The 23,125-nt window shown below is 39.5% G+C and overlaps 1 long non-coding RNA gene across 1 annotated transcript in view; it reads left to right on the top strand.

Annotated features, from left to right (window-relative positions):
* Nucleotides 1-1,997: 1,997 nt before the first annotated feature.
* Nucleotides 1,998-23,125, top strand: part of LOC108587382 — a 35,350-nt gene continuing 14,222 nt past the window's right edge. Inside the window, exon 1 of the long non-coding RNA XR_001905935.3 lies at nt 1,998-3,711. This is a non-coding gene — a long non-coding RNA (uncharacterized LOC108587382). The remainder of the gene's footprint in view (nt 3,712-23,125) is intronic.

Below are 23,125 nucleotides of genomic sequence, written 5' to 3'. Positions count from 1 at the left end.
CTCAATAGGCCCCACACCCCTTCATAAGGCCATGTGTTTTCTTTGGGGTAGTGAATACTATGGGCATCCTTCCATTGCCTAACTTCATTGCAGTGGCAACTGTTCCTTGGCAAAAAAAGAAAAAAAAAAAAAAAAAGACAGCAGCGTGTAAGGCATTTGATAAATCCATACATTGGCTAAGTGTCAGAGACTGGAAAAGCATATTCAGTCACATAAATCTAGGTTAGGTGTCAATTTCAGTGAGAGCAAATTCCTACCTCACCAGAATGAACGTTTTAATCAGTCTGCCTCCAGGTAGGCTGGCTGATTCTCTCACTGAATTAGGCACCATAAAAGGCCTCAGGGCTGGTTGCTGTTTCTGTAACAGTGCTCACTGGGCAATGGCAGTAACTGTGTCAACCCAGGTGAGGGGAAGTCCTGCTTACAAGAATAGCCTCAGTCCATGCTACTATGAACACTTGTCCATAGACCCTTCGAGCAAGCATGGGAATTATATGGAAAGGAGACTGAATGCTATCGGTAGAAAACCCCAGCCACCTGATTATTAAAGACCTCTTCTGAAAAAAAAAAAAAATCCTATCGGTGAATATTTTCAATGGGCGCAGTTCAAATTTTTGTTATTATTCTTAGCAAAACACAGACTTAATTAGTTTGAGCAAAAAAATAACTTACTGGAAAGGTAGGAGTAATTGAAGTAATTGAAGGAGATGCTGGAGATTCAGGCATCAGAAGGCATCCAGGTGGCAGGAACTAGAATGGTAGTTAGGCTGACTGTATAGTTTATCATCTCAACCAGAAGCCTTTGGACAGTGACAAAAAAGTGCTACTGATAATTGTGTTGGGATAACAGGCACGTATGAGGACTTTAGTCCACGTCTTCTGACTCCAGCGCTTTCGGCTGGTGCAACCTCATGCAAGATACTTGACTGCTTTTAGACATTTCTAGACTCTGCTACTTTATCTCTAACTTGGCAATGAAAAAGCCTGGCAGGAGTTGGATTGTTTTAAACACAAAATGAAACAATGCATATAAATGCGATAACAATGCATACAAATCCAGCACATTGTGAATTTTCAATAACTCTATTCCTCTGGGGCCTCTACCTTATTCTTTTTTCAAAAAGGATTTGAGTTTTTTGCAATAAAAAGAGTTCCAGTTCAGTCTTAGGAGATGGACAAATCTGGATTTGATTCCTGATGCTGCTGTTGGTTAACTGTGTGACCTTGGGCAAGTTTCGTAACTTCTTCAAGCCTTAATGTACTTCAAGGAAGAAAGATCTCCACCTCCAGGGTGTTTTATGAGATGAGGCTTAAATGAGATGAGAGTTTTGGAAGTGCCTGGTGCCCTCTCCAGCAGCAGTAGGTGCTCAATGAGCACAGTGGAATTGGCATGTTCATTTCCAGCTCATCAGAGCTTCTCAGTGCTTCCGAGGTAAACGAGAACCCCTGCAGCAAAGTAAAATGTTCTCAAACCACAGAGCAAATAAGCAATTTGTCAGGAAGTCCATAAGATAAGGAGGCATGAATAATTCCAAGGTATCCTCTGTGGTACCACAACAATCTCTGGTGGTTCTTGGAGAATCTGCTATAATCAACCACCAGCAGGAGCTTGCATTGAACAGAAGAGAAAGGATCACAATTGCAAAAGATACAATCACAAAAGTTTAAATCCCAAAAGATCAAAATCCTGAAAAAATAATTAAGAAAAAATAATAAAAAATTATTTAAAAGATATTTATTTACATTTTTTAAAAGAGATTCATTTGAGAAACATACAAAAACATGACAGGACATTTCATAGGCCATGTTACGTGATAAAATAGGCAATAGTAACACATATTTTTGCGAGGATAAACACTCAAATATACTAACAACAGTCACATAAGTGTAACAATTATAAGTAGATATAAGTATATATATTTATATAAAATTATAACAATTATAAGTATATATATTTATATAAAAGTTTTTATATAAAACTTTTTTATATAAAAGTATATAATATATAAATACTTATATATTATAAGTAGATAAACAATTATAAGTAGATAAACTATTCATAAAGGAATAGCTTATGTAAGTACAGTCATCTGACATACCATGACAGACAACTTAAGTTCTTGCATGAGGAAAAAAAACCATGACGGGTCACCACTGCGTATGCAGTCGCCCAAAGATCTATCTCGAGAACTTTTCTTTTTTCCACAAATGCAGATGTATACGAAGGATATCCCCTTGCTTATTGAGGAAGTTTCAATGTCATGCGCACATTCACAACAATTACACACCAAGTCTACATTGTGACAGTGCACTTTTGTAGAGTCAAATTTGCAAAAAAAAAAAAAAAAAAAAATGCATAAAACAAATTAGAATTTGTATCTCCAGTACTGAAAATGATGTGAAGATGGAATACATACCATAGCAAATTGTAAATAATAATGCTGACAGTTTAAAATAGTGGGGGAATAACTTAAATATAAGAAAAAATTTAGAAGTTGACACACAGAAGATGTATTACGGGAGTAAATTATGGGCGATTGCACAGAGGTCTTCCATAAGGGCTCTCCGATTTTCCTGATTATTAACTATATTTGGAAGTCTTGCAACATGATGAATAGCTGCTTTTTTTCTTTTAGGGTATGGCTCTTCTAGAAGAATACGTTCACAGTTGTTTTCTACCTGGCACTGCTCTTTTTGAAATTATTCCATGATTTGATATACATGGACATAAGCATTCCCTATTAAAATTTTCCATCTTCTATGTCATGCTTCTGTGTTGTTTTGGATACCTAGAAATTCATTTTGCATGGACTCATACATAGACAACAGATTCGGTGAAAACAATGCTGGTGATTGAACAGCAACACCATTGTGTGAGTGTCTTCCTATCCTGCCATACACATAATTATTTTCAAACCAGTTGGTAACTTCACTGGCTTCTTCAAACAAATGTCATTTTAATTCATTAAAAGCTCCTGGAACTTCATCAGCTGAAAGGAATGCCAATGCAGACAAAAGATACATTTTTAAACCAAAGTTTTCATGGTTGTCGTATCATGCAGCTAATCCACTCATTTAAATTGTCCACCAAATGCACTGGGCTGAATGGAAAAAAACAACAAACTTTATTGGTAACTCCTTGAAGTTTACTTTTAGAAGCCTTCATAGCACCAAATTCCAAAGATGTCAGTATGTCTATTAGACAGTAGGGATTTTAGACTTTAGGGATTTAGACTAGGGATTTTGATCTTTCAGGATCTCAGCATTCAGGATTATGACATTCTTGATTATGACTTTCAGGATTATGATACGAACCTGAGCAGGGAAATCCCCCCTCTTCTGGAATGAAATTCTGGAATCCACTGGACTTATTCTTCCTGTTTCCATGTTCCTCCAGTGGCCCTGTTGGCTGGGGAGCTAGAGGGAGCAATAGCAGACTTAGATACCTGGACAGGAAGAGAGGTATGAGTTTTATTTCCATATTTGTCCTTTTGTGTTTGACTTTAGGAGTCACTATCTACCTCTAACTTCATTATCTCATCAATAAGAGGAATCGGGGCTTTGGAGTATTGGTCAGCATCAGGCACAGGTGCCATCCTCTCCACTACCCAAAGCCCACGACGTGCATCAGGAACTCATCAGGACACTTTTGTGCCGAGCCCAGATAGGCTTCAGAACCCTTGTCTACATGACCACTGGAAATCAGTCTATGTAAGTTCATGAAATAAACCAAGTTTAAAATAGTGATAACAACGGCTCACGCTATTTGAGTGTTTACTGTGTGCATTACATGTTTTAACTTGTTCAAGCCTCACAACAATGCTAACTATTACTATTATCCCCATTTTATCAATGGACAAAACTAACAGCTCATCCATATTTGACTATAGGGGGGACACTTGTGTCTGTACTTACTCTGTCAGCCTGGAGGGAGGGCTAGCTATTCCATCTTCACCCTTTACTCTTATAGCTCCTACATTCTATGATTCCATCATCAAACTTTTTCTTGCCCCTCGAGGTTGGTTGTAACCTTAGGTGATTCTGTTCTCTCTGCATCTCTTTCTCTCTTTTGGTCAATTTTCTCTGTCTCTATGTCTTGCCTGGCTACCTTCTCTTTAGTAGTTGCTTCACAGGAAGAAATTCTACTGGTGCAGCACAAAGCTGTGTCTATGAGTTGACACTCAATTCTCTTTATGGTGCAATGTGGCCAAGATACCACTCCCATACCCCTGCCCATCTATATGACTGTTTCACAGGTGGTAATGACAAAAAGTAAGGTTTGGGTATCCTTGCCACCAAACTATCTTCACCCACCTATTTAATGTGTTCTAGTAACAAAGCTTTTTCATCTACAGGATTTTGTCTTATCTGCACAGCCCTATGAGATAGTTGTTAATCATTTTTATTTTATGGAGAAGGAAACAGGCTCAATGAGGTAAGGTGACTCACTCAGGTAATAATTCACATAGCTGGGTTTTAAAGTTGGGACTTCAACTCTAAGACACACAAACGGGAAAAAAAGAAGAATTTTCCAACCCCTCAAAGAGATCTAGGGCCCATAGAGTCAGCATTGTAATGAAAAACAACAATAGCCCTGCTTTGGAGTTAGGGAATATGGAATCTTGTCTTCACTTAATAGCTGACTGGTGGCCTTGAACAAGTCACTTGAACAAGACTGAGGCTTGGAGAAGCCTCAGTCTCTGTCAGTTTCGGTTGATTTAACATGTTAACATTGAGACTTGACTTTCCTGCCTCTTGGGACAATGAGGAAATGGCTCTGTGTGTGCAGAGACATGAAGTGATGTAATTGTTGTTACCATTAGTGTTCCTACCCATATTCCTGCTACTCCTTTAATATTAACCTTTCTTGACTTCAAGCTCTCTGCCCTCAGCCCCTGGACATCAGCTGGTGTCACCTTGTATAGTATTTCAAGCAGAGAAGGAGAGGAAGCGGGATGTAAAAGTCACTGTATTTCACTGGAACATGTGAACAAGGGTCTCTATCCAGGCTGATATAGGGTTTTGGGTGGAGTTAGGTGCATAGTGGGTTGGGGCAAAGGAGAATGCTGTCTGGGTAGAGTTTCAGGCCAGACAGGGACCATGTGCATGGTGGGAACATTGGCAGAGCTTAGTGAAAAAGACTCATAGCAGGGGTTGAAGGAGGCCCAGGCACCAGGGACTTACCTTAGGGATCCTGGTTCCTAGATGTGGGGGCAGCCAAATGACTCTCAGACCCCACCCATCCTGTCTCCTTAGGGCTCAGAACTGAGGGAGATTGAGTCCTCTAAAGGCAGAGGGTCAGGAGAGAGAACTAGGGCACACACACACAGACATAACCAATCAACAGGGCTACCTCTTCAGCCCCCAGACATCCACAGAAGCCTCTCTGTCCTGTTGGCATGCAGTTTAAAGACAGGTGGAGCTGACAAAGGCTATTGCAGGGCTTCATTTTTCACCTTGTTCAAATTCCTTGCACGGATTTGGCCCATCCATCTAGATAACTTTGGACCTAGAGTGACTTCCAAGCCAGCCTCAGTGCTTCTATATTTTGGGTCAAGATATATGAGGTGTATAACTTGGTAACTGCTCTCAAATTCCTCTGAAAAGATTTTACTTTCAACATGACTAAGGCAGCATCATGGGTGCTATAGTTTGTATGTCTGTGTCTCCTCCAAAATTTTTGTTGAAATTTAATCCTCAATGCAGCAGTATTGAGATAGGGCTTTTAGAAGGTGATTGGGCCATGAGAGCTCCACCCTAAGAATGAGATCAGTGTCTTATACACGGGCTGCAAGGAGCTAGCTAGGCCCTTTTGCCTGTTCATCCATTCTGCCTTGTAAGGTCACAGCATTTATCCTACCAGAGGATGTAGCAACACAATAGGACACCACCCTGGAAGTGGAGAACAGACCCTCACCAGACACTGAAACTGCCAGCACCTTAATCTTTCACTTCCCAGTCTCCAGAACCATGAGAAATAAATATCTACTTTTTACAAATTACCTAGTCTTGGGTATTTTGATATCGCAACACGAAAGCACTGAGACAATGGGCCTTAATTGTGCTAGAAAATACCAAACAAAAACTGCAGTCTCCTCTAAGAAAAATGTTGAATCCCATTTCCTAGCATTCAGAGGCCTGTTTACTAATTCATGGGATGATAACTTTACCAAAGACATATGCTAAGAATCCTTATCTTATTTTCCAGAATAATCTTTCCAAAGACTCAAGATTGATCAAGCTGCTCCCTGGCTTCCTAGCCCCTCAAGGAATATCCAATCTCCTTACCTTGGCATAACAGCCAAATCACAATCTGACCCAAGAGGAGCTCTCTGGTGTTATGTCTCCACACCTTTTTGAAGTTTTCTATATACAGCCACATTCCCCAGGCCCCAGGCAAACTGGAGTCATCTCTACTCAGTGGACTTGCTGGATCCTGTCATGGCTGTGTCTTCACACATTTATTAATCCATACATGTCATTGGGTGTCTCGGGTGTACCATGTTGCTGTCTAGGTTCAGAGGTGAGAGAACAGGAAATTCAAATTTTTTATGCTATATGTCTTACATTCTAAGGAAGAAACAGACATTAAAGTACAAGAAAATAAATCTATAGCACAATGTCAGGATAAATACTGTGAGCAGAGTTCGTGCCAGTTAAAGGGATAGAGAGCAATGGAGGCTACTGTTTTAAGAAGCATGAATAAGAAAGGTGATATGATTTGGCTCTGTGTCCCTATCCAAATCTCATCTCAAATTGTATCCCCACATGTAGAAGGAGGGATCTGGTGGGAGGTGGAACAAGGGATCATGAGGGTCGATTTCCCTCATGCTACTCTCATAACAGTGAGGGAGTTCTCACAAGGTCTGATGGTTTAAAAATGTGTGGCAGCTCCCCACTTGCTCGCTCTCTCTCCCCTGCTGCCACATAAGATGTACTTTGCTCCCTCTTTGCCATCTACCATGATTGTAAGTTTCCTGAGGCTTCCCCAGTCATGAGGAACTGTGAGTCACATAAAGCTCTTTTCTTTATAAGTTACCAGTCTCAGGTAGTTCTTTATAGCAGTGTGAAAATGGACTAATACAGAATGCATCTCTGAAGAGAGGACATTCAAGCAGAGACCTGAATTAAAGGGGGAGCAAGCCACATAGATGTCGAAGGAAGGAGGGAGATTCCAGGCTGAGGGTAACAGTGGGTCATGCTGGTGCACAGGATCAAGACAGTTCCAGTTCTTATAGAGCTTACATTCAAGCAAAGGACATAGACACTGAAAAATTAATTCCACAATAGCTGTCACATTTACCCAAATCATAAATAATTGTGTAGTGCGATGCATGTTACAAAAATGTAGAATGTAATGGAAGCATGTAACTGGGGAATTTAAACTTGTCTGGGGCATGTCAGATCGATTCTTTCAATTATCTCACTCCAATTCCTTGAGTTTTGTCTCTACTCCATTTCTGAGAAATCTTAGGAAAGATAAAACCTTGGTGTGAATCAAATAGAACATGTTCCCCACTTGTCTTCCCACCAGAAACACCTGAAGTGCTTCTATAAAATACTCATGATTAAGCCCATCATATACCTATCAAGTTGGTTCCCCGAGAATGGCCCAAGAATTTTTATTTTAAAGAGAGTTTTTGTTTTGTTCTGTTTGTTTGTTTGTTTGAGACAGACTCTCACTGTCACCCAGGCTGGGGTGCAGTTGCACAATCTCGGCTCGTTGCAACATTTGCCTCCCAGGTTCAAGCAATTCCCCTGTCTCAGCCTCCTGAGTAGCTGGGATTACAGGCATCCACCACCATGCCCGGATAGTTTTTGTATTTTTAGTAGAGATGGGGTTTCACCATGTTGGCCAGGCTGAACTCCTGACCTCAGGTGATCTGCCTGCCTTAGCCTCCCAAAGTGCTGGGATTACAGGCATGAGACACCACAACCAGCCTTTATTTTGTTTTTGAGATAGGGTCTCACTCTGTTGCCCAGGCTAGAGTGCAGTGGTGTGATCATGTCTCACTATGTACTCAATCTACTCAGGCTCAGGTGATCCTGCCACCTGAGCCTCCCAAGTAGCTGGGACTACAGGCATGTGCCACCATACCCAGGTATTTGGTTGGTGCAAAATTAATTGCAGTTTTTTTCATTACTTTAATGGCAAAAATCACAATAACTTTTGCATCAACCTAATAATTTTTGTATTTTTTATAGCAATGGGGTTTTGTTGCATTGCCTAGGCTGGTATCAAACTCCTGGGCTCAAGTGATCTGCTAACCTCTGCCTCCCAAGTTGCTGGGCTTAGCTTAGCTAAAGAGACATCTAATACACAGTCAGTTCTCTGAAGCCTCCATCCCACCTGCCAACATTTTTCTTTTCCTTTTTTGAGATGGAGTCTCGCTCTATTCCCCAGGCTGGAGTGCAGTGGCACGATCTTGGCTCACTGCAAACTCCGCCTCCTGGGTTCACGCCATTCTCCTGCCTCAGCCTCCTGAGTAGCTGGGACTACAGGTGCCCGCCACCACACCTGGCTAATTTTTTGTATTTTTAGTAGAGACGGGGTTTCACCATGTTAGCCAGGATGGTCTCCATCTCCTGACCTCATGATCCACCCGCCTCAGCCTCCCAAAGTGGTGGAATTACAGGCATGAGCCACTGTGCCCAGCCCCTGCCAACATTTTTTATCTGGTACCTTTGTAATTGAGAGGGGAGCTCACTCCTCTTCCACTATTCTAGTAAAACCATATCCATTTTTGGACAGCTCAAATAATTAAAAATCAGGCCTTAATGTTGAGCATCAATCTGGTTTTTGTTGTTGTTGTTGTTGTTGTTCTGCAGTCTCTATCAAACTTGTATAGCAGATGCTTGTGGCCCTTGAAAACATTTTGTTTTTAGACTGAAGTTTTAATGCTTAAAATTAATTATTAGCCTCAGAAGTAGAGATTTTACTTATCTGGCTCCTCTCAAAAAATCGGATCTTTAAACACAGGACTGGTTTCCTAAAAAGAAAAATGGGAAGGACTTGAGCAGCTGCTGCCTGATATTTATTGGAGTCTGAGCAACCCATACAGCCACACTCAACCCACCCTGGGTCATCTTCACCTGGTCCACCTCATCATCTTCATTGTCGGCCCAGCCCCTTTAGATGTTGGATTTGAGATCTCTCTTTCTTGTTACTGCTTCTGGGAATCTCAGACAATTCTTTGTCTTCCTTTATGTGATCACCTATTCTGCTCTGGATTCTGTGACCATCACTCTCCCAAGCTTTCTCAAGCCCCACATCCTCCAGGTGTCCATCTCCCTGCCAGAGCCGGGTTTCCAAACTCTCTACCATCTTGGTTTCTCCTCTAGATCCTTCAGTGTGTTAAAGTTTTTCCCAAAAGCAAAAAGCAACATTCATTTCTTGAATGCCCAATACAGCATATTAACTTTGGAGTTTCAGATTTGTTATCTTCTTCAAAATCCTGGGTTTGTACATCTTCATTTTTCTCCAAGTTCTCCCACGTCCACACTTGTTTCCTTCCATTCAGTGTTCCTTTGACATTTTAATTTTACTCTCCTTTCATATCTGCAGCCTGCCCAATTCACCCACGCATTATTCCCAATTTTATTAAGAGATTATTGCTTACCTACAAAATAAATCTCCTCACATCTCAGTAGCTGCCAGTTCACGTTCAGTTAATAATGTCTTCCCTTGATCTTTTGCAAATAGTTTCACACTTCATTAAGAACCTTAGTAAAGCTCTCCAACGTACACACATGCACTAACTCTTACCCACATACGCAGCAGGAGGCCAACGTATTTACTCATGAGCCCTTCTGATAAGTAGAAAATTATCTTTATTGGGAAGGAATGCTTTTATAAGTGTTTTGATTGATAGCATAGGAGGTGGGTTCAGTTCCCAGCTCTGACTCACCACCCCGCATTGTTCTGGGAATTCACTGCTGTCAGTTACCCAGTGAGGGAAAAGTGGTTTGGCATAAAAAACGAAGAAAAGTTTGAATTCCCAGGGGAAAATCAAGGAGAAAAGAGAAAGGAGGCAACTAGTGACTGTGTGGGTCAGTGACAGCCCATGGTGGGGTGGCCAGAGAAGGACTTTTGGAGAAAAGTCCCCCTAACTCTCATCTCCTTCTCATTTTTTAGTAAAGTCTACATTGATCACCAATTCTCTTTGGGACAGTGGATTTCTTTGGGGGAAGGCAAAACTACGCCAAGTTTTGTATCCAGGCTTTGAGAGGTCAAAAACAGAGATGGTGTGGACCCTGGAACTACAGACAGAGGAGATCATGGAAGGAAAAGTCTCTAAGAGTTGAAGAAATGGTGGATGGCCTATGATGTCCACAGGCCATGGCTGGATTCTGAGCTAATAATACCAATTCCCCAAGATGCTGAAGTCCTTAGCTCTCCTTTTTGCCATTTATCTACTGATTAATATATCATTTTTCTATATCAATGGCCTTAAAGTTAGCCAAGCAAATACTTCCTTTGACATATTGAACCACAAAACTTCACCCCTAGGTTGGAGATGGGGAGCAAGTGACTGGGTTTTATAGGTTCACCAAAGTTAAGAAATGGAAAAGAACTTAAGGATCCTAAAGAAGTGACTGAATCCCCTCTGCTCCATTGGTATATACTTGCAAACTGTATTTGAGCACCCCATTGGTGAGGCTCACTTCTTGAATCAGTCCAACACATTCTTAGGCAACTATGAGATAGAAAATACCTGCCTTAGGCTGATGCAAGTTTCTTCCTTCATAATTCTACCTACTTACCCTCAACCTACAACTAGGTACACCTAGAACAAACACATTGCTCTGACAATAACATGTTTAAGATATTTTAGAGGTGAAAGTCTCCAGACCCTTTTCTTTGTGTTACTTAATTTTGCTTTCAGTGTTCCTCTTACAACATGCATTTAATCCCCCAGAACGTTCTAGTGACTCTCCACTGGATGAACTCCTGTAGGTGTGTCCTCTAAAACAAATGTAATACTCAGAACTGAATGTAGTGTTATAGATATATGATCAGCATAGTGCCCCATCAATTCTATACCTGTAATAACTTCACCCTTTACTATCTGGCTAAGGAGAGTTCCCATACCTACCATGCATGTACCACCTCCTGGTATTAAGCAAGGCAAAACAGATACCTGTTTTGTTTCAATTCTGCAGCACATTTTGTAGATAGAACAACTTCCATCTCAGAGAATTCTGTCATAGGTCAGAGAGTCTTTTCTTAGGAGAATAAGCTCTAACCAATAGCAGCATGAATCATAGAGTAGTGAGTCCTAACCAGCAGTTTCAATTTCTGTGAGAACCTCACAAAGTGATCAGAAGATTTTCTGATTGACTACTTAAAAACTCAAGTTTCTGAAATGAATGTCATTAGGGGCCATCCAATTCAAGAGAGGTTCAGCAAATACATGGTTACCTTTTCCTGATCTCTTTTCATAAAAATAAGTATTCAGTGAAGTTGCCATCTTTTCAGTGTTTATGTTGCCAATTAAAACAGTTGGCTGTTATCTATAGTTTTTAAAAAATAATTTCACATCCTGTAAACACACCTCCACTTAGCCTGCAACAGTCAGAACTGAAAGGAGAATAAATAAGACGGATGAGCAACAGCATAGTGAAAAATGATTTGCTTTTTACTAAATTAAATTGCTGCTTAGTTGCCATGATTTTTGTTTTTGTTATTCTAGAGATACAACAATGGTGAAATTATGATTGTAATGGAGTCCTAATTGGGCACTTAGTGTGTGTCGACACTGTGAAGGCATTTTCTCATTTAACATTCATAGCAACACCATGGAATGAGGGGGCAGAGGCTCGGGGGAGGGATACGTCTTGCAGTGAGTGGTGTGCTGCACCAGAAGTGTGCTGGTTCTGCCAGGTGCAGGCTGTGGGGAGAAGGGAGAAAAATCTCTTTCTTAACTGAGTCATTTTGTGTTATGAAAGGGTAGCTTCTCTCTTCTTAGCATCCTGGTTTCTTCCTCTAGCAGGTTAGCTATTATTGTTACTACAGGCATTATATAAGGTGATGTGGGAGACTCAGAAATGAAAAGAAAGAATGCACACAGTGTAGGTCTTGGTACATAGTATATGCTCAATAAATATCATTCTAAACTATATATCGTTCAGCAGAATAGTAAGAACTGAACACTCTGTCATGCAAGACAGTTTTAAATAGAGATGTTCATTCATTCAACAAATATTTGTTGAAAACTTAATGCATTCTAGGAAGAAACAAAGGAGCAGAAGAGAGGGAAATCTTCCATTGCAAAGTCCTTGATATTTTCTTAGCAGCTTAAACGTACCCTTTCTTATAGGAGAAAACAGACACCTAAAACAAGCCAGTAATTTATTCAAGGTCAAATAGCTGGTCCCTGGAAGAACCTGTGTTTGAACCCATGTTTGCATAATATGCCACATGCTTGAAGCTTTCACTGCCCCATTCAGCTTCTCAGCATGAAATTTTCCAGTTCCTGGCACTTGATCTGGAAGCTGTAGGGTTTGGGAAATGAGGGCAGACGATGAAGAGGGTGAGTGGTGGACAGCAGAACAGGGATGGGCTCCTCTTGTGCTTATAACTCAGTGCTGCAGGCCTGGTAGGGATCCATGCCAGACCAAAGGGAAGCCCCTCAGGGCTTGGGAGATTGTAGAGCATCTTTTAGGGCTCAGAGCACCCTGCTGTATTCCTTGCTCTGCAATCAAAAACATCCCTCTATCTCCTTGAGCCAGAGATGATGCAAAGAACTAAGAAACATAAAATTCAACTTGAGAACTAATTTAATCCTGAGGGCGGGAACCCAGTTTTGAGTCAATGTTTTGGAAACATGAGAGGCCTAAAGCAAATTTTCAACGCCAGGCCTGAGGGAGTGGTACTGACCCAAGGATCTGTGACCTGTGACCACAATCCTTTGTTCCTCTGTCCATGAGTTCTTTATTTGCCTGTCTCGTGCAAGGAAGTGTAAGGTTGTACAAAGAATGAGAGTTTGGATTAGGTTCTAATCCTGGCTCACCAGATTATGTCTGGCTTTTTGATTGCATGTATTATAAATGTCAGAAAGTCAGCCTGCTCTAGCTGAGGCCAAGAGAGAGATTACTGGGTTATCTCATTGGAGAATTGAGCCCCTGACCAAAACCAGAAGGAATAAGAAGTTCCCAGTAAAAGGGAGTGGGCTCAGAGGAAAAAACAGATACACATATTACTTGTTATATACCTTAGGGAATTATATTGAACCTCAGTTTGCCCATCCATAAAACTGGAACAACAGCATGTTGTCTTCTAGGTTTATTGTAAGGATTAGATACAACAACACCAGTGTATTAGGCATCTATTGCATATATAGTACATTTTTACTATTTATAAATTAAACAACTTTTTTTGTGTGTGTGTGTGATGGAGTCTCGCTCAGTCGCCCAGGCTGGAGTGCAGTGGCTCGATCTGGGCTCACTGCAACCTCCACCTCTCAGGTTCAAGCGATTCTCCTGCCTCAGCCTCCTGAGTAGCTGGGACTATAGGCGTGTGTCACCACGCCCGGCTAATTTTTTGTATTTTTCATAGAGATGGGGCTTCACCGTGTTAGCCAGGTTGGTCTCGATCTCCTGACCTCATGATCCACCTGCCTGGGCCTCCCAAGTGCTAGGATTACAGGTGTGAGCCGCCGTGCCTGGCCTAAACAACTTTTATCTTTCATACATGTTTATTGTTTTTCTCCTATGCTATATTAATTTATGTTGATACTTGAAAATATGCAAAATAGAAAACTATCACTACTATCCATAGTCTATGTAATTTTCTACACATGATTATATATAATATGTTACCTTGTTTTCACTTAGTGTAATTCACAGGAATATTTTCACATGTGTTTGTAGAATAGTTGGAACTTGACCAGTGACTACTGGCAGGGCCACGAATATCCATTGAGAGAAGGGGAGAAAGCCCTCAGATACACATTTGCATGTGTTACTTTGCAGATAAAAGACAGCCCTTCATTGAGAAGAAGAGAAATAGAATGTAGATGGCATCAATCGTGTCAGGTTCATAAGTCCATGTGGTCTTATGTCTGAGCTTGAGAGAGAAAAGACCTTCCAGTTAAATTTGAAGTGCGGGCAGGGTGCAGTGGGTCACACCTCTAATCCCAACATTTTGAGATGCCAAAGCAGGCAGATTGCCTGAAGTCATGAGTTCAAGACCAGCCTGGCCGACATGGTGAAACCCTATCTCTACTAAAAATACAAAAATTAGCTGAGCGTGGTTGTGGGCACCTGTAATCCCAGCTACTCGGGAGGCTGAGGCAGGAGAATCACTCGAACCCAGGAGGTGGAGGTTGCAGTGAGAGGAGATGGTGCCACTGTACTCCAGCCTAGGCGACAGAGTGAGACTCTGTCTTAAAAAAAAAAAAAAAAAAAAAAGGAAAGAAAATTTGAAGAGGGGTTCTTATGAGGAAACTTTATGAAGGGGATGATCCCCCACTTCTTAGACAAAGACAATGAGGCGCTGATGAGTTGGAAATATGGGCTCCTTACCCCTCCCTGGTATCCAGCCCTGGTATCCAGCCCTGGTATCCAGGAGGACTGTGGTTTCAGAAGCATCAAAGACAGGTATCTGGGGCCAGATTTAGGGTAGGCTTGCTGAGTCCTGGTTGCAGGACTTTCGAGGGTAGTGGACATAAGCGAGGGATCATGGAGAGGAAAAGCAAGCAGAAAGGGAATGCCAAATGTGAGCTTAGGACAGACTTCCCAGTGAACGCAGATGCAACATTCTCCTGGGACATTCCGAAACAACTGGGTGAGACGTCATGAGCGGGTGGAGACAAGAGCTAATGGCTTTTGACATATTACTACTATGTGCTCTGGTGAGGTGCAGGGAATTCACATTTATTATTAACTCTGAGCATCAATTTTATACCTGCATACTGTACAATTAGAGAGGTAGTAGAATTTCCTTTATTTAGTGTCCTACTTTTTACTGTTTGAATGGCTTCCGGTTGTTCATTATCATAAATTCTATAGTAATGAAGAGTGACCTACTAAGCTTTTTGTTGGGCTTATGTTCATTTTTAACTGCAGTATCAATGGGAGAAAACAGGCTTTTCTCTCCTCAAAGAGAAAAGAATGTGATCATTAAACAGCGATGAATCATTATAAAAATTACTAAATGAAGACCTTAAAGTGGATCGAAATATATCATTTCTTTAGATTTTCTATTTTGACCTCATAATGCATACAAAAATAACAAATGTTGCAGTGCATATACACATGCATATATAATTACATCCTCATACATAATATACATACATACACATTATATTTTATACTTGATTGTAAATGGCAATGTTAGAAGAGTAATTAATTGGCTGTTGGGCTATTCTTGCATCTCTGTGTTACTTAAACTTAAGAAAAGGCTGGTTCCTGATGGTGTTGACTGTGAATAGTTATCACATCATTGATTTGGTAGCAGCAGTAGCTGCTTCTGTTGGATAAAATCCTGATTCTTTAGAACAAGCTGGCTTATCCATGATTCAAGATCCCAGTGGCCCACCAAGGGGATCCACAGTTTTGTAAAAGGAAGGCTGCTATAGAAATGGTCTAAATATGGTGTGCTTGGGGAACCTGTGGTTTTTGCAAAATACCTTTTGCAGTTGCTTCTGAGCCTGGGCTGGGTTGTAGAGTGTTCCCAAGGTCTCTTACTCCTACTTCCCCCAGAACAAATGCTTTTTTGTTAGTTTTATTGTTTTCCTGTCCCATAAAAAGTTTCCTTGTAAGCCAGGACCTCCTAAAATAAAAGTTTAAAAAGCACCTCGTGTTAAACAACCTCACAGGAATCACATGGATTCCTGCTGGTTCTTGCGACCATCCCTGTATTATTTTATCAGGGATAACTTGTTGTTTTTCCTTCTTTCCGATTAATTATCAGATGACATTACTCTCTTTCTCTATTTCTTCCACATGCATTCAAGTTTATGAAAATATTATTAATATTTTGCTTTAAAATTCCATATATAGTCATATATGTGTATATAATTGTGTGTGTATATATACACAGTCAGATCTATATAAACTGCCTTGGGTGGATTTTCATAATTGTTAAAGAGAAAATCCATATTGAGGAGATACATACACACACACACACACACACACACACACACACACACGCATACACACACACAGACACCCTTGCCCCATGGAATAAATCTAATGGTAGTCAACAATCTCCTGTTGGTGAAAAAACACAGTGCTTCTGATCTCTTTGCCAGTTAAACATTAAACTGGTATATTTACTCATTTGGGATAGAAGTTCAGAAATGTGATTGCTGGGGCAGATAATGTAATTTTTTTCTTACATTAAGAAAGATATTGCAATTTTATTCTTCAAAACCACACAACAATGAACATTTCCACTAGCGATATATAATGTTAACTCTATTTTATCTTCTTATATTCCTGCCTGCAGTAGGTGTACTTACTCTCTATAGTTTTGGTCAAATTTTCGATGTAAAATGTTATATTGTGAGTAGTCTAATTTGCGTTCGTCTGATTAGTAGGTAGGCTCAGTAACTTTTCTTAATTGTATTATTTAAAACTGGTTTTGTTCTTTTGTGAACTGCTTATTCATATTCAGTGCCCATTATTGTATGAGATTTTCAGTTATCTATCTGAAAAGATTGTATTCAATAATAATCTCCTCAGCCACATATATTGCAAATATTTTATTTTGAAATAATAATTTTAAATATTTCTTTTGACTTAATTTCTGGTATCTCCTTTTAGTTTTAGGATTTACTTTTTGTAGCTTTTGGGTTTCCTGTTCTAGTTAAAAAAAATTCCTCTTCTATTAATGGTTATATTGAAACTTGCCAAGATTTTTATTGTTTGATTTCTTTTATAGTTAAAACTTTAATCCACTGCTATTTTTATCATTTAAAGGAGAGATCTAGGTCTATCTTCTTTTGCGTGAATAGCCAGTTGTACCAGAACTCTTTATTAAATAAACCTGCTTTCACTCCCTTTACTATAGAAATCATCTTTATCATCTATAAAATTCCCTTTTTTAATGGGATTTCTTTTTGGAATCTATGTGTATTAGGTTCTTCTTGCATTGGTATAAAGAAATACCTGAGACTGAGTAACTCTTTTAAAGGAAAGATGTTTAATTGGATCACAGTTCTGCAGGTTGTACAGGAAGCATAGCAATGGTATCTGTTTCTAGGGAGGCTTCTAGAAGTTTACAATCATGGTGAAAGGAGAAGCCGGAGTTTGTATGTGGCAAGGGCAGGAGCAAGAGAGATGGGGGAGGTGCCAAACAGTCTGAAACGACCACATCTCATGAGAACTCACTCACTCTGGTGAGGACAGCACCAAGGGGATGGTGTTAAACCATTCATGAGAAATCCACCTCCATGGTACAGTCACCTCCCACCAGGCCCCACCTCCAACAATGGCGATTACAATTCTACAGGAGATTTGGGCAGGGACACGCATCCAAACTGTATCACTGTGTCTCACTTTACTTATGGATTTATTTATTCCCATTCACATATTATACTATTTGAATTGAAGAGGCTTTTTTGTGTGGTTCATGTTCCATGAAACACTCACCAGTTTTCTTTTGAGAACACTCATCAGTTTCAGGCAGTATTCTTTTGTATAAACTTTGAAATTATTTTATGCAATTTCAAAAAAGAGCATTCTAATTAATATTCAACTTAATATATACATGTACATCAACTTTGAAGAGTTAACCTCTTCTATGATATTCAATATTTACAACTGGGAGCACAGTTTCTCTTTCCATTAGCTCCGATAAAATATTATGGCTTCAGTAAGATTTTTATAGTTTCTTCATATATGTCTGATACATTCTGGTAATTTTATTTCTAAAGTATTTTATTGCTTTTGTCACGATTCCTTCATTTTCATTTCTAGCCCATTATATTTTAAATGGATAAAAAAAATTTGATATTTTTAGCCAGCCAACTCATCAAATCAAAACTTAACTAATTCTGGAGTTGTATGTGCCATAAATAGCCTCTTGAGCTTTACAGGTATGCAAAAGTGTCATCAGAAATTCATAACTTTATCTCATTCACTCATTCATTAATTCCTTCATTCACTCTTTTACCATTTATTGATGGTATTAATGCCATGTGCCAAGAACTTTTCTAGGTGCTTAGACTCTATCAGTGAATAAGTAGCCCAAGATTCCTGGTTTAGTGGAACTTAAATCGTAGCAGAGTTAACTGCACTAGAAAGGAAAGCAAAACAATAAGGGGTCCAAAGTGGCCAAGTGGAGGTTGAGGATTAGTAAGAGAGGAGGTCAGAGATACAGTGAAGTATTGGGGTATGGAGGGAAATTCATGTTGAACCTAATAGACCATTGTAAGAAATTTGCCTTTCAGCGAAAGAGAGCAAGAGATACTAAGGGAAAGAAAAATGGGGAGCCATTGCAGTGGTTTTATTGTTATTTTTTCTTTCTAGACATAAACTTAAAAGAAAAACTTGAATTACAGCACAAGAGTAGCTGAGGAGAACTTGAGTTCAAACAAGAAATATTTGTGGGTTTCAAGGGGGCTAGAATTAATATAGATGCTTTTATCCAGAGATAAAAAATAAGGTCCATTCCTTCTTTGACCTCAATCCCTTCACCTCTTTCTCGGGCTGACTTTACTCTGCATCTTTTTGTGCCTCTGCCCTGTGCAGCAATGCTGGAACATTTGGGAAAACAGAGTAACTGGTAGGACACTCCAGTCTGCTCGTTGCCTACACAGGTTGACAGTGGAAGCCAATCAGTGGCCTCAATCAGGAGAAGGATTCCAATTCCCTGATTGTAAAGATGGGGGAAGTTGTCGAGGTGCGGTGGCTCATGCCTGTAATCCCAGCACTTTGGGAGGCCGAGGCAGGTGGATCACAAAGTCAGGAGTTCAAGACCAGCCTGGCTAAGATGGTGAAACTCTATCTCTATTAAAAATACAAAAAAAAAAAAGCATTAGTCAGGCGTGGTGGTGGGCATCTGTTAATCCCAGCTACTTGGGAGGCTGAGGCAGAGAGTTGCTTGAACCTGGGAGGTGGAGGTTGCAGTGAGCCGGGATTGCGCCACTGCACTCCAGCCTGAGTGACAGAGTGACACTCTGAGTCGAAAAAAAAAAACAGGGGAAGTAAGCGAGCAATTGTTTTCTATCGAATGCTTACTTTGGCCATTGCAGTGTTTTGAGCAGATAAATGACCCGATATGACTTATGTTTTAAAAGAATAACTCTGGCGGTTATGTTGGGGAAAAAAAAGCCTGTCAGGAGGCTGCAGAAAGCTGCTAGGAGGCTCTTTTAGAAATTCCGGACAGAGGTGATGGTGGCTCTGAACAGAGGTATGAGAAGTGGCTGAAATCTTGATGTAATTTGATGGTGGAACCCACGGGAATTTTTGCTGGATTGGATGTTGGGTCTGAGGAAAAGAGAGGAGTCAGGGATGAATTTAGGATTTGGGCTTAAGAAACTGGATTTTTCACCAGTTGAGGTGGGGGAGGCTGTGGCAAGAGCAATTTCACTGTGAGGGAAGAGGGGAGGGTTGGAAATAACCATTAAAAGTTTCTCAGCATATGAATCATGTTTAAAACCATAAAAGTGAATGAGATCACCCAGAAGGGGATGTAGATGGAGGAGAGTGTCAGGGCTGTGATTCCAAGTCACTACAATATCAAAAATTGTGGTGAAGAAAAGGAACCAGCAAAAGAAACTGAGAAAGAGATGCCTCGTGTAATTGGAGGGATCACAGGAAACCAGTGTGTCAGTGAAATGATCAACCACCTCAAAGCTACTGATGACCACAGCTCAGTGTCCTCTGGGACAGAGGTTTCCAGGAAGACAATTTTTGAGGTATACTCTCAGGAAGAAGATTGAAAGGAAGCAAGAGACACAGAACTAAACAGAAAACTAAGTTGAGCAGTGATGGGGCTGTAACAGAGGCCTCAGCAGCACCCAAAAGAGCTCTGGGGCTGGGGTGGCCATTCAGGGATGTCCTGAATTGAGGTAGAGGTGCTATACTTGGTAGCCTCCCATGGACAATCACTGCATGTGGGCTGCCCCAAGAAGGGAACATAATCTTGGGTGAAATCCCTTGGGAAATTCCTGGGGAGGGACTCCGTAGTGAGCTGTAAGCAGCCAAGGCTCCTGGCAGCTGTGCAAATGAGTTTCTTGTCCCTAAAGGGGAATGTATACCCTTCCTAAAGGGGAATGTAGGGTGGTATACCACTACACCCACACATGGTAAAAAAAAGATGAAATTGACACAGGCTTCAGCAACATGGAGGTTTTTTGCAGATCATGAGCACTTTGGGGTTGGAGTGGTTGGGACACAAGCCAGCTTGAAGTAGGATAAGAATAAATGGATAGAAAGAGATTGAAGAATGAGCAAATACATAGCAGCCAGTTTAAGGTGCTTTGATGCAAAGAACAGCAAAGATTTGCTGTGGTAGCTGGAGGGCGAAGTAAGTCAAGGAGGTGGTAGTATGTTTGTATGCTAATGGCCCTGATGCTGGAGGAAGCAGAAAGAGTAATGGTATAAGAGTGAAGTTTAGAACTGCAAGAGCAATGTCTTAGAGGAGTCTTTTACAGTGTTTTAAATTATGATTTCATCTATGCCAGTGGAATTATGATAACCACCAAACATGTGGAATATTGATGAAGTTAATGGACCTCCCATCTTGTGCTTGATTTTAAGAGGAATGGCTTCAGAGTTTCACCATTTTGAACATCTTAAACAGAGTATTGCTTAAGAGTACATTTACACAGTGAATCATGATGTAGTTTTGATTTTTTTAATATAGTCATGATAGCTACTGAATTTAACCAAATTCCTTTCTAGCATTTGTTCTTACGAGCTTACCCTACCTCCTCCTGCCCCCAGCACACACTTGTCTTAATAGTGGAGTGGTTAAGGTCAGGGACAGAGGAGCCACAATTTCTGAGGGTTTTAGGCCTACCACTTACTCTCTGTGTGATCACAGGGATACAAGTTATCTTCTTTATGCCTTGGGTTTCCCATCTTCACAGTTCAATGATAATTATGATTACAGTGACCAAAATAGGCTTGCAATGAGATGGTAACTGTGTTAATATGTGTAAATTATGCAGCACAGTATCTGATGCACAATCAATTCTGAAGATAAATTTGGTATCAATATTTTTATTACTATTATATTAATGCATTTCCTAATAGAGTATTTTTGGAATTAAGCCCACCAAGTCGAGGAATTATCTTGTTTGGCAATATTGCAAATTTTGCATCCCAAGTCATAAATAACGTTGACATACAGTTATTGTCATTATTGCCATTGTTGTGTCTTTTTCAGAACTTTGTAGAGCTTTGTCTTAAAGTTACGATGGTTGAAGAGTTGTGTTGTTGAGCTTTTCATTTTCCTTGTGCCATCAGAAGTTTTGAATAGCATTAGAAATAGGTGGTTTTTACAAGTTTGCATACAACTCAGTTGTGAAACCACCTAGCCTGATATCTCTTTTTAAGGATAAATCTTTATTTGAGTTTTCAATACTTTTTTGGGTAACTGGTCTGCTCAGATTTTCTACTTCTGAGTAGTTTTGGTAGTTTGTATTTTAGTTGGGAGATTTTTTTTTTCTAGGTTTGTTTTAATTTATTTGCAAGAGATTTACACATTTATTTATAATTTTTAGTTTTTTTATGTATGAGTTTAATCCTCCTGTTTTATTTTGTACCATAAATATTTTACTCGATCTCTGTTTTTAGTCTCATAAGGCATTTATATATTTTATTGATCTTTTCAAAGAACCATATTTTAAATGTATTTCTTCTAAAATGTATATACTTTCTCCTATATATTTTATTAATTTCAGTTTTTACTTGAATAATTCTTTCTTCATTAGACCTTTGGGTTTATACTCAGTTATTTCCTAAGAAAAGGACTAATTTTCTTTGTATTTTGTCTTCCTTCCTCCAGAATAATGCCATTTTAGAGTCTACATTTTTCCCTGAATACTGATTTTATTGTGGCCCATGGGTTTTAATATAAAGTTTTCTCCTTTTCATTGCTTTTCAGATAGTCTGTAATTTCAGTTGCACTTGTCACTTTGTGTTTTTTGCTTCTAAGTAGTCAATAATTTTTGGTCTTTTTTGTTATTTATTATTTATAGTCATTATGATTTCGTTCATAGTATGTATTATGTCAAACTTCTATTTCGAATTTATTAGGGATTTTGTAGTCATGATTCTGATCAATTTTCATAAATTCTTGTTAGACATATGTAAAATATATAATATGTTTGAAGAATGAAGAGTAATACACACACATATAATTCACAAATATGTATACAATATATAAATTGCATAATTACAGCTTATAAAATACTAGTACAACTATTTTAGCTTTGTAATTGAATTACTGGTATATCTTTACTCATCTTTTTTATTTTCTACTTTTTAATTACTTCATATTCAATTCATTTTTTGTCAGCCACATGGAGATGGTTCATATTTTTTAAACAAGTTTGGCAGCCTCTGCCCATTGACATACAGTATAAGAACAACAATATATGATTTATTTATTTCAACTTCTTCATATTTATTATTTATTGCCCATTGTTATTTACAGTTATTTCTTTTATTTTTGCTAGTCTGATGTAGTTGCTATCTATAACTGTTTAGCCTTTGTCAGTTTAGAATGTATCCTATCTTTTTTGATAGCACCATAATGATGTCTTCTTGCTTGAAGCTCAGAATTGCTCATCCTCTACTATTATATGAAAATAAGATATCAGTTGTCACTCCTAGCCAAGGTTCCTTAGCCCATATCCCCATTGCTTTCCTCTTACCTCAATGTAATATGAATTTGGAAATGCTTGTCTTCCCCACTATCTATCTCACATCTTCAGGGTTGTATTCACAGAAGGAGTTTTGTTCTTCCAGGTTTAAACATCGTCCTTTATAGCATGTGACTTCTATTTCAGGAATTCTTTCTTGGTATGTCTGCTATGTGTTCCAAGACTCTTGATGACTGGATCTGTATCGCTACCTCTGTCTTGATTCGCTTTTCATTCTTATGAAAACCCTCTGTCTTCCCTTGTCTAGAGATCTCTCAACAAATGTTTAACAACAAACAACA

The sequence above is a fragment of the Papio anubis genome, chromosome 8 (assembly GCF_008728515.1).
Source record: "Papio anubis isolate 15944 chromosome 8, Panubis1.0, whole genome shotgun sequence".
Taxonomy (NCBI): Eukaryota; Metazoa; Chordata; class Mammalia; order Primates; family Cercopithecidae; genus Papio; species Papio anubis.
This window is presented reverse-complemented; position numbering and strand designations above follow the sequence as displayed.